The sequence below is a fragment of the Diadema antillarum genome, unplaced genomic scaffold (genome assembly GCF_040938485.1).
Source record: "Diadema antillarum isolate AM-2024a unplaced genomic scaffold, OU_Dant_1.0 scf00000170, whole genome shotgun sequence".
NCBI lineage: Eukaryota > Metazoa > Echinodermata > Echinoidea > Diadematoida > Diadematidae > Diadema > Diadema antillarum.
In genome coordinates this window covers 776,618-789,205 of record NW_027271059.1, presented here as the reverse complement: position 1 = coordinate 789,205, position 12,588 = coordinate 776,618, and the positions used below count along the sequence as shown (strand labels likewise).

At 39.4% G+C, this 12,588-nt stretch overlaps 1 protein-coding gene across 1 annotated transcript in view; it reads left to right on the top strand.

The window, feature by feature from the left end:
- The window catches only part of LOC139722680 (uncharacterized), an 85,443-nt gene that overhangs the window by 57,556 nt on the left and 15,299 nt on the right, over nt 1–12,588 (top strand). The window lies entirely within an intron of this gene.

Genomic DNA, 12,588 nt, shown 5'->3' with positions numbered 1-12,588 from the left:
ATCTGAATCACACCTGGTGAGATATATCATAAGTCAGACAGACAAAGGAGCGTGGCGTCGTCCAGTTTGGAATAAATTAAAATGCATCATACTTGGTGGTTGTCACTGGCGGCATGTTATCTGCGTATATTGAAAACAAAAATAAAAAGGAACAGGAAGGTGTAAACCCCTTATTTCGCAGATTGCATTGGCCGAGGCAATTTCACAGTTCAAACTGTCTTGGAAGTTGACTTAGTTACATTCTTATAACAGATGTATACGGATCAAATATAGGTAGATGAGTGCCACGCATCTTTTTTCCATTTCTTCTCTCTCACTGCTATTCTAATATCGTTATTTAAGTTAATCATGATAAAGCGCGGTCAGAGTGGCAAAAGATCGCAAAGTTTAATATCGCGCAGTCTTCACGATCTTTTGTTGTCCGGTCACACTGACAACAGATCGAGAAGTTTGGCGATCACAGCATTATAAAATGAAATATCCCTAGCTGTAATGGGAAGTTTCTCGGAAAGTTTGCAATCTCACGCACTTGAAAAACTTACGATCTTTTCGATAGCTTGCCAATTTGGCCGCGCCTTTTGAGATCTTGGAGATCACGATCTTAAACTTCTTGATCTTTAGCCATACAGTGCTATTCTACAAGCTTAACTTTCCAGTGGATCCTCTTCAGTCTTATATATAGATAATTAACTCATCTAACAGACTTACAACATAATTTTGTTTATTCATTGGGGCATCAGTAACGTTTGTTGTGACATTAAAGGTATTTTTCGTCGACTTTCAAGAAAAATAAAATGCTTCATGTTTGAAGCTTCATGTTTGAAGCTTCATGTTTGAATGTTTGCTATATATAATCAAATATAATCATTCATATATATGATTACCATGCTCTGGTTAACTGGGAAATAGAATTTCCGTGCTAATGCTACAGATTTGTATATTGGAACAATACGATATAGGATGTTGCACATGAACAAAACGGCATTGATCGATGGCATCCCCCCTTAAAAAGTTGAGTCATGATCCGCATAGAGAGAGTTTTCATCTGTTTGTTTTGCGATTATCGATGTACTACAAATATTTTTCATGGAATTAACAATTTTATGGCAATATTGCAGCTATATTTGCATGTATTATGCAAATAAGATGTTAAAGTTCATTCGCTTGAAAAAGACCATTTTTTGGTTTGTTTTGTTTTTAGTTTAGTTTTGTTTTTGTTTTTGTTTTTTGGCCTAGCACAATCAATTTTGATTAAGAATCGGATCCTACCTTGAATTCTTTAAAAAAAAATCCAAAAGGACCTTTTTAGAGGATTTGAAAAAATAAAATTTTACCAGGGTTTATAGGCTATTGAATGAACTGCATGCATCTAAAACTCATGAAGCCTACATATAATTTGCATACCAATTACAATATTTGCATTTATTTTGATACCACTGAGAAGGGATTCTGGTCACTATCTAACCCTCAAAACCTGGTATATCTTGTGTTTTTAACTGCTTTCTCAAGAAAAAAAATGAAAAAAAATCTTCAAGTGTTAATATATATTTATCTGCATATTTCAGTACTAATTTGCATAATTATGTAAGAAATATACTATTTACCACCTGAGAAACGTTTATCCCTCAAGTTGCTTATTCCATTCTATGTACATAGATTTGAAATCATTTTTTTTTCCAGCTCGTTTACCCCCCCCCCCTCTCCCCCTCCAAAAAAAAAAAAAAAAAAATCTAGAAAATGCGTGTCTGAAACTCACAATTTCTGTGGCTGGGCAGCCATTTTGTTTATGCAAATCAGATGGTCAAGATGAATTTTTCTTGGGAACCGGAGTTTTCCTAACCCTCAAATCTTTAAAGTCTACATATTTAGTGTTTAACTTGCCTCTCAAGAAAAAAATTTTAACAATTACTCATCCAGTGTTAATATACATTTATCTGCGTATTTCAGTACTAATTTGCAAAATAATGATTAGAACATACTATTGACCATCTGTGAAACGTTTATCCCTCAAACTGCTACTTCTATTCTATGTACAAAATATGAAATCACTTTTTTTCCCAGATCGTTTGCGAAGAATTTCTAGAAAATGCGTCTCCGAAACTGACAATTTCTGTGGCTGGGCAGCCATTTTGTTTAAGCAAATTAGATGGTCAAGATCGGTGAATTTCGCTTGGGAACCGGAGTTTTCCTAACCCTCAAAACCTTAAAGTTTACATATTTAGTATTTAATTTGCCTCTCAAGAAAAAAATAAAGGTTAAGATTACTCTTCCAGTGTTAATATATACATTTATCTGCATATTCCATTCCTAATTTGCATAATTATGAAAAAATATACTATTCACCACCTGAGAAACGTTTATTTGTAATTATATTCTCTGTACAAACATTTCAAATCACTTTTTTCCAGCTCGTTTGCAAAGAATTTTTGTTTATGCAAATTAGATGGTCAAGATCGGCGAATTTCGCTTGGGAACCGGATTTTTCAGATTCAGCGTACTCAAATTAGGCAAAAGAGACCGGTTCCCAACTTTTACTAAAAAATGCCTCTAACACCATTTTAGAGAGCCCTTTTTCAGAAGTCCCACTAGACTATTAGAATAAGCAAGGCGAGAGTATTATTCACGTCCTGGTAGTCAAAGCTTTCCTGTCAGCAAGTTTTTTAATGTGTATTCTGAATTATCGTATTACTATATCTATATTCCGTAATTATACAAGTTACATTAGGTTTGTAATTTCATCATATTTTGACTGTATATTTCATGGATGGTTCTATCTTCTTCTTTTTTACCCTGATCATGTTATCATGGCTAAACGATACAGAAAAAAATCCCGATATGATAAACGAATAGGATGATCGGAAAATAATATCGTACACAGACATTACACAATTATACAGCAGGACGAATCCCGTAGTATTACCATTCATTGTTAGGAGATTAACAAAAAGTCTGAGAGTGAAAAAGAAAGTATCGGCGAAATATACCTTCTACATCAAACTCGTTTGTGATTGCTACTATTGGGTTCGTTCCTTTAAACGTTTATTTCATTCACACTCCTACGTTTCCGTATTTTTGATATTTGCTTCGTTGATATTGATTTCGTTTTAACCTTTTTAGATCTTGATGTGCTCTTCGTCGACACTATTTGAAACCATTCTTCAATAGAAGATATTTTACATGAGGTGAATAGAATTAGGTCAGTTTACTCTTCCCTACTTTAGCTATATTCAGTTAAATAATGTCTTCACCCTGTGTCTCGATATCGTCAAAATCAATAGTAATGAAATTCCTTACATAATGCTGTTGAGTTTTGCCAATTGATCTTTATAATATGCTCACAGGCATTGTACATGTACTTCGTGTCTGAATTTATTATGCATGTGTTTGTCTGGATGTTGTTTGTTGCATGGTTGTTTGATTATCAAAATACACTCAGCATCTGATATCGTTGGTAATGATCACAGATTAGCACGTATATTGCCGACCCACGAGGGTGTACATGATATACTGCAAAAAGTCCGGTGTTAAATATGAAACACCGAGCTGGTGTTAGATTTCCGGTGCTCATTCATGGTGTTAGATTAGCACCTCCGGGTGTTATTTCAAAATTTAAAATTGTTTTTTTGAATAGTTTCTTAGTTACTGCACTTCTTGTTAATTTTGAACTTCAACAAGACGATAAAGAATTTTCCGATAAAGTACCTGATTTTTGAAAAAATGTGTTAACACATTTACACCACAGTAACACCAGTTGGTGTGGTCCCCTATTGAAGCTGGACAGGTGTTATACCATTGAAATTAACACCACCAATATCAAATCAACACCATGCGGTGTCATTATTGAATTAACTCTAGCGCAGTGTCAAAAATATCACCAGCCACAGTGTCAAATTAACACCACGAAGTGCCTGGTGAACACTTTTTAACATCGTCACAATACATTTTCTACACCTGTGGGTGTAGTCCTCTATTGAAGTTTGATCGGTGTTAGATTTAACACCCATGGTGTTAAATCTAACCCCGATGTTTTTACAGTGTATAGGTCTATACATGTGGCCGCAAATGAATCCAATACAACGTGACAAGAGGACGGCAATATGGCAGACAAAATGAAAGATGAGAAAAACGTGATTTGCATAAATCCCAGTCAAAATTATGGTCTTCGCCTCGGATAATGTGCATATATACAGCATAATATTATGACATTGGCGGATACACAACGACAGTCCGTATCTAGAGGCGAGATGACTAAAAGTCTAATACCAAACTAAGAGTTAGTACATTGTATTGGGGCATAACTAGACCCAGATGCTTATCATCAAATCTTACAAGAGAGACTTAACTGGTTTTATGATCTTCCCTCCTTTCCCTTCCTACTACCTCACAGTCTCACGATAACTTATGGCAAGCAGGTTCTAATGTACAATAGCTGACCTGGGACAAAATTAAATGGAAGCGGACAATTTTGTGTTAGATTCTGTGACTAAAATGGGGTCCTTTCCTGAAGAGGAGATCTAGAGTCGACTAATCAATCGCCTATATCTCTAACCGACTTTTGCAGCCTGTGACCTTTACTGAGATGATCGCGGTGCGAGATTATTATGTTTGGTACGCCCATGAGGGGCAGCAGGAGTAGACCGGGGGCCCAGAAGATTTATTCAGCTGAAAAGGGTCACACTTTTTAATGGTCTCATCATATAAGGATGTGTCCAAGGGTCAATAAAATGAATTGCTGGCAAGTCACATCCTGTACCGTAAGCCTAGGGACCACAAAAGGGGACCCCGAAAAATTGATTTATTCAGCCGAAGGGGTTCACGGACAAAAGTTGGTGGATATTGTTCCTTTGTGTGTACTTATCATGAAAACAGCAATGGCAGCTATTTTATCCTGTACGGGGCCCCAGACAGTAGCCCCAAAGGGCCCTACAAATATGGTCTTATTCAGCTGAAAAGGGTCACAGCTAATTTCTTTTGCAATAGAAGTAGTTCCCATCAGAGATATCCAAAACACCAATGCCAGCTATTTTATCCTGTACTGGGCCCTAGACAGTAGCCCCAAAGGGCCCCACCCCCATAGGCCTACGTACAAACACACAAAAACATTGATTTTATTCAGTTGAAAAGAGTCACGGCTAATTTCTTTTGCAATTGAAGTAGTTCCCATCAGAGATATTCAAAACACCAATACCAGCTACTTTATCCTGTACGGGGCCCCAGACAGTAGCCCCAAAGTGCCCCCCCCCCCCCTAGGCCATACGTACAAACACACACAAACATTGATTTCATTCGTGCAGCTGTGAAGAGTCACGGCTAATTTCATTTGCAATGGAAGGAGTACCCATCAGAGATATCAAAAACACCAAAGTCAGTTATGTTATCCAGTACGGGGCCCCGGACAGTAGCCCCAAAGGAGCCCCCCCCCAACACACACACACACCGTATCCGGGCACTTACCCCCTGGGCAACAACCCTCCGGATAACTACCACCCGGATAATTACCCCCCAGGTCTATTCCCCCTTAGGGCAACTACCCCCCGGACAATTACCCTCCTAGGGTAATCACCCTCCAGGGCCATAACCCGCTAGGACAACTACCACCCGGTCATCTACCCTCCTAGGGCAACTACCCCCAAGGGTAATTATCCCTAGGACATCTACCCCCTGGATATCTACCCCCTGGGTAACTACCCCCTGGATGACTACCCCCCGGATAACTACCCCCCAGATAACTACCACCCGGATAACTACCCCCCGGATAACTACCCCCCGGATAACTACCCCCAGGATAACTACCACCCGGATAATTACTCCCTGGATAACTACCCCCAGGATAACTACCACCCGGATTACTAACCCCCCCATAACCATACCCCGAACCCCCCCCCCGCCCCCTCCTGATACTTACCTACTGGACAACCCTCCCTCCCCGCCCCCTGAAAGTTACCACCCGTTGTAATTTTTCCATAAGTTCATAACACCATATCAGAAGATGCACCTTTCTCTTACATTGTCATCATTTGTGACCCTGCACCTCAAAACAAACAAAAAGTCGCCAGATATGAATTCTTAAAGTTAAGACCATATTCTGAAAGAGCAGACTTTAAGCTTTAAAATGATGTATAACTCAAATCAAATGGACTCTCCTAACCTATCTAAATATTGGAAAGAAAGCACAAACTCAGGAAAAGTGGGAACTGAGAAAAGAGGCTCTGAAGTACAGTGTCTATTCAACGTGTTCAAGCGCTTAATCTTTACCAAACCGTGCTGGCTGTGCGATGAATGGGACAAAAAACAGGAAGTAAACCACCAGATTTACAACAATGAAGGGATTATCAGATTAAACTGAAATTAAACATGCCTCATTAACACATTCTGTCCATAATTAATGCCAATTTTCAAAGCAGTATACATGTAGCACTATCCTTTCAGAAGTTATTAGAGTTGAAAGTGAAGAGTGGACAAGGTTTTTCAGAAATGAAAAAGGGATTCTAAAGACACGCCTAATCACACTATTCTACCTAAAATGTTCGAGATAAACTGCTAAGAAAACACACTTTCCTGCCCGTTTTATGATACCAAATTTTAGCATAAAGTAAAAGAAGACCCGCTCTTTCAGAAAATATGAAAAAGTCAAGTTCGGCTAGGTTGACCCATTTCACTTATTTTCAGTCCTCACGCAAAATCAGTGTGTGCGACTTTATGTTCGTTTTGAGGTGCACGGTCACATTTTCTCTTTTGGCTTGTCATTTTCTACCGTTATAACACATTAGACGATAAACATAAGAAAAGGAGAGTTGATTTCACTGCAATTCATATTCCGTTAACATTAGCGAGGGACCCTTCGATATAAAGCCATAATTTCTGATAGGATCCGGGCACGGTTTTATGAAAGTTATCAGTCCTGACAAGCTGTCAGTTCCACACAATTACCAATCGTTGGAGGTCGATCAAAGCAGGACCATGGTAACAAGTCAGTGACTCGAGCTTATCAATCAAGCAGAACCCATGGTTTTATTGAAATTATTAGAGACTAACAAGATGTCATAACTGGAAACTTTTATCAAACGGTGCCCTAATCTGTCATAAGAGTAAAATTACAGCTTGTTTTACATACAAGTACAATTGTGCTAGTTTTCAAATTAAATGTTCTCGACATCCAGTTCAAATATAAGTTAGTCTCATTAGAAAGAGAAAAATATTACGAGTTTAACGGTATTTCTTTTTTTTTTTTTTACAAAATATCCCTAGTTGTTAACGAAGTCTTTTGTCCTGCACCCTCTTTTTGAATAGATCTATAGAGAGTTGTAGTAGACAGAATCCTTTTTACATTATAGGGCTGCTCTGTTTTATCCCGGCCATTTCAAGAGTATTTTTTTTTCACAAAAACTTGAATCCTTCTTGGAATAACATGCTCCTTAATATTTCGTAAGGGGTTTCTGATTATCTCACCCAAAAGATGTTTAAACCTGAAGTTAGGTCTCGACCAAAACCAGATGATATGATTTTTTTTTTTCAATTCAAATAGCAAACGTTGTTCGAAAATAACAATGAGACACGTACTTTTCTGGGGGAGAGTTATTGTAAGAGGGGTGATTGTTTGGAGCCTAATTTTAATAAGGAGTAATTGTCAAGGGAGGTAATGCTCTGCGGTGATCATACCAAGGAGGTGTCAATCTCTTCCCACATCCTTGATATACTAGTTGTTAATGCCCAATAATGCAGTAGAGCAATTCTGAAATGAGCGTTAACGGTATAACAGTAAAATAGTTACAAAATTGATGAAACAATACAAAGAAAGCACATTAAGACGGAGACGAAGTACACAAATAAAGATACAGTCCACTCCCGTTACAACGAACACGGTTATAACGAAATTTCGTTGTAATACTTATAATATATAATCATAATAATCTCTGCATGAGCGAACGCATCATTGAATGTTCACTCCCGTGTATCACGCACAGTTTCCGAGGGGAACTTGCGTTATTGTAATTCAATAATCTGAATTCAGATAAGGTTTGTTTCATTGTTCCGAAGTCCTTTAATACAAAACACACAGATTCTGATACAACTAAATGTCCGTTAGTTCGGAAATGAAAGAGGGTTTGTTATTAAGCACATTTTGGCGTTATTCCAAAGGTTCGTTAATCCGATGATAAAATATGGTCCTTATTCTTATTCTTATACGGTTCGTTAGTCCGAAAATGACAGGAATTCAAAACGTTCGTTAATCGGAACATTACAAAAAGTATCGTTAATCCATGGTGGAAAAAGGAGAGTACACTAACAAAGCTTAAGAATTGCAATTCTTATAATCGCCTTAAGATAAATAAATGTTCGAAATAACAAACCTTTCTCATTTTTTTTTTTTATTAACAAAATTTCTTCGGAATAACGAACCTTATTTCATTTTCGGATGAAAAAGCCTTCGGAACAACGGACTTTCTGAATAGTGAAACTTTCTCTTTTTTTGATTCATAAACCTTCAGAATGACGAACCTCATTTCATTTTCAGATCAACGAACCTTCGGAAAATGAACAATATATCATTTTGATCTAAATTATGAACTCTCGGAATAATGATTCTGCGGAAATGCGAACCTTCACATAAACAAACCATCGGAATCCCGGGGATGGCGAAACTTCGGAATAAGGAGCCTTCGGAGTAACGTACTTTAGTAAGAAAAGAACCTTTGGAATAGCGAACTGTAACCAAATCGTACACCGTCATTTTCTACACATGTGTGACAACACAAACAACTTTATGCTCTTTTTAAAATGTAATATTTAAACGAAATTAAAAAGGTAATTTCCCATTTCACATAGCTTTCCAGCGTATGATGAGGATTCAACAAAAAGAATTTTTTATGCGTGGTTTCCTTCTTTTCGTTATACATTGCATATTATATTTGTTCGGTTATAACGAAATTTCGTTAAAACGAAAAAAAAAAACAAACAAACAAACAAACTGCCGGTCCTGAGCATTTCGTTTTAACGGATGTGCACTGCACATGAACACACACGAGATAAATCCCTTGTAATTAGAGAAAGAGGAAAGGTGAGTTATGAATTACAGGAATAGACTACCTTCACGGTGGACAGAGAAAAGCGAGAGGGAAGAGGAAGATGATGGGTCAAAACCAGGGCACGTGAGGCATGAGATATAAGCGCCTCAAAATAAAGAAGTGTTACATGGAGTTGTGGTAAACGATAGACGATTGTGGTTAAAAAAAATATTGCAAAAAGTTTAACTCATTCTGAAGTGTGACATTTCTTCAAAATGTCTTTAGTTCAATGGTAAAGGCATTCAAACTTAAAACTTTTTTTTATACTATACTATCAAGAGAAATCCAAGATTTCGGAACAGTAAAAGAAAATACAGATTTAGCGAAAATAGTTTTGGTTAAAGGCATTGACATTTACTGGATTACCGGGTAGGCTATGAAGGGACAGCTTCGTTTTTTATGAACATAGAGTCAAAATACAGAGGGAGAAATTAAGCTTGTACATAAATCGTCCTAAATGCAAACGATACAAATCGTAAATCCTTAAGATGTTGTTTTCATAAGATGATGTATCATTATGGCATCTCCGTGATTCCTGGCAAATAATACAAAGAACTTCGTTTCCTGTAGTAATGATATTCTTTTTATTAAAAGTAAGATTGGGGTGGGAGGGGGGTGGGGGCAATGACCCGGGAGGTAGTTACCCAGGGGGTAATTGACGTGGTGCACTGTCTTGGGGGTAATTTTCCTCTTGATAGTTATAGGGGAGGGGGAGTTGTAGGCCTACTTATCCGGGGTAATCATCCATGGGAAGTTATCGGAGGGGGAAGTTATCGGGTGGAAGTTATCTGGGGTCTAGTTTTCGGAGGAGGGGGTAATTAACCTGGGGATAATTATCCTGGTGGTAATTATCTGGGGGAGGGGGGGTAGTTATCCGGGGGGTAATCATCCGGGGGGTAATTATCCGGGGGGTGGGGGTAATTATCCGGGGGGTAATTATCCGAGGGGTAATTATCCGGGGGGGGGGGTAGTTATCCGGGGGGTAGTTATCCGGGGGGTAGTTATCCGGGGGGTAGTTATCCTGGGGGTAGTTACCCAGGGGGTAGTTCTCCGGGGGGTAGTTATCGAGGGGGTAGTTCTCTGGGGGGTAGTTACCCAGGGGGTAGTTCTCCGGGGGGTAGTTCTCCAGGGGTAGTTATCCGAGGGGGTAGTTATCCAGGGGTAGTTATCCGAGGGGTAGTTATCCAGGGGGTAGTTTTCCTAAGGGGGAATTGCCCTAGGGGGTGATTGCCCTAGGAGGGTAGTCGTCCGGGGGGTAGTTGTCCTAGGGGGTAATTACCCTGGAGGGTAATTGCCATTGGAGGGTAGTTGTCCGGGGGGTAGTTGCCCTAGGGGGGAATTGTCCTGGGGGTAATTATCCGGGTGGTAGTTATCCGGAGGGTGGTTTTCCAGGGGGTTGTGTTCCTAGAACCCACACACACACACACATTAGTTTCATTCAGCTGAAAAGAGTCACGGCTAATTTCTTTTGCAATGGAAGTAGTACCCATCAGCGATATCCAAAATACCAAAGCCAGCTATTTTATCCTGCACGGGGCCCCAGTCAGTAGCCCCAAATTGCTCCCTCCCCCCCCCCCCCCCACCCACACACACACACACATTGATTTTATTCAGCTGAAAAGGGTCATGGCTACTTTCTTTTGCAATTGGAAGTAGTAGGCATACTCATCAGAGATATCCAAAACACTAAAGCCAGTTATTTTATCCTGTACGGGGTCCCAGACAGTGGCCCCGAAGTGCACCCCCCCAACACACACACACACACACACACACACACACACACACACACACACACACACACACACACACACACACACATTAGTTTCATTCAGCCAAAATGGGTCACGGCTAATTTCTTTTGCAATGGAAGTATACCCATCAGAGATATCCAAAGCACCAAAGCCAGTTATTTTATCCTGAACGGGGTCCCAGACAGTAGCCCCAAAGTGCCCCCTACACACACACACACACACACACACACACACACACACACACACACACACACACACACACATTAGTTTCATTCAGCCAAAATGGGTCACGGCTAATTTCTTTTGCAATGGAAGTATACCCATCAGAGATATCCAAAGCACCAAAGCCAGTTATTTTATCCTGAACGGGGCCCCGGACAGTAGCCCCAAAGTGCCCCCTACACACACACACACACACACACACACACACACACACACACACACACACACACACACACACACACACACACACATATTGGTTTCATTCAGCCGAAAAGGATCACGGTTAATTTCTTTTGCAATGGAAGTATACCCATCAGAGATATCCAAAGCACTAAAGCCAGTTATTTTATCCTGTACAGGGCCCCAGACAGTAGCCCAAAAGTGCCCCCTACACACACACACACACACACACACACACACACACACACACACACACACTCACACACACACACACACACACATATATATATATATATATATATATATATATATATATATATATATATATATATATTGGTTTCATTCAGCCGAAAAGGGTCACGGCTAATTTCTTTTGCAATGGAAGTAGTATCCATCGGATATCAAAATACCAAAGTCATATATTTTATCCTGCACGGGGTCCTGTACAGTAGCTCCAAAGTGTTTTGCTTTATTCTCTTTATTGTTTGCATCTCATCTTCTTAAATATATGCGCTCCTTTATTCATCTTCATTTTCGCGACAACGACAACGCGTCCTCCTCCTCCTCATCATCATCTGTAGCCCCAAAGTGCCCCCCCTCTCCACATACACATACACACACACACACACACACACACACACACACACACACACACATTAGTTTCATTCAGCTGAAAGGGGTCACGGCTAATTTCTTTTGCAATGGAAGTAGTACCCATCAGAAATATCCAAAATACCAAAGCCAGTTATTTTATCCTGTATGGGGCCCCGCACAGTATAGCCCGGGTAATTTCCTTTGCACTGGAAGAAATACCTATCAGAGATATTCAACACACCAAGGCTAGTTATTTTATCCTGTACAGAGCCCCAGACAGTAGCTCCACAGTGTCCCATCTATTATACATGTACTGTGAATCAGCTGAAAATGGTCTTACAAATTCTTTTGTAACGTTGATTGGAGCAGGGCCTATTGAACAGAGATATCACAAACACTAAAGCAAGTCATCTTATCCTGTATACGGGGTCCCATAGGTTACAGTAGCAAAACACTCAAGAAATTTGCAAAGGAAGCATACTTCTGTATAGTGCACAACCAAGATGACCATATTTCCAAAACCAGTCATTTCATCTTGTACTGGGCCCAGGTTACAGTAGCCATAAAGTGCCCCTCTCCCACATAATTATTATGACATCATTTAGCTGAAAAGAGTCATAGTTGTTTTTCTTTTACAATCGTCGAAGTAGGCCTTAGTTTACATCATAGATACCCAAAACATCAAAGCCAGTTAGGTTTTCCCAGCCAATTTCGCACTTTTGTTGGTTCATTTGATAGAAGGTTCGAATTCGTAAAATGGGTATTCAAATTGGCTG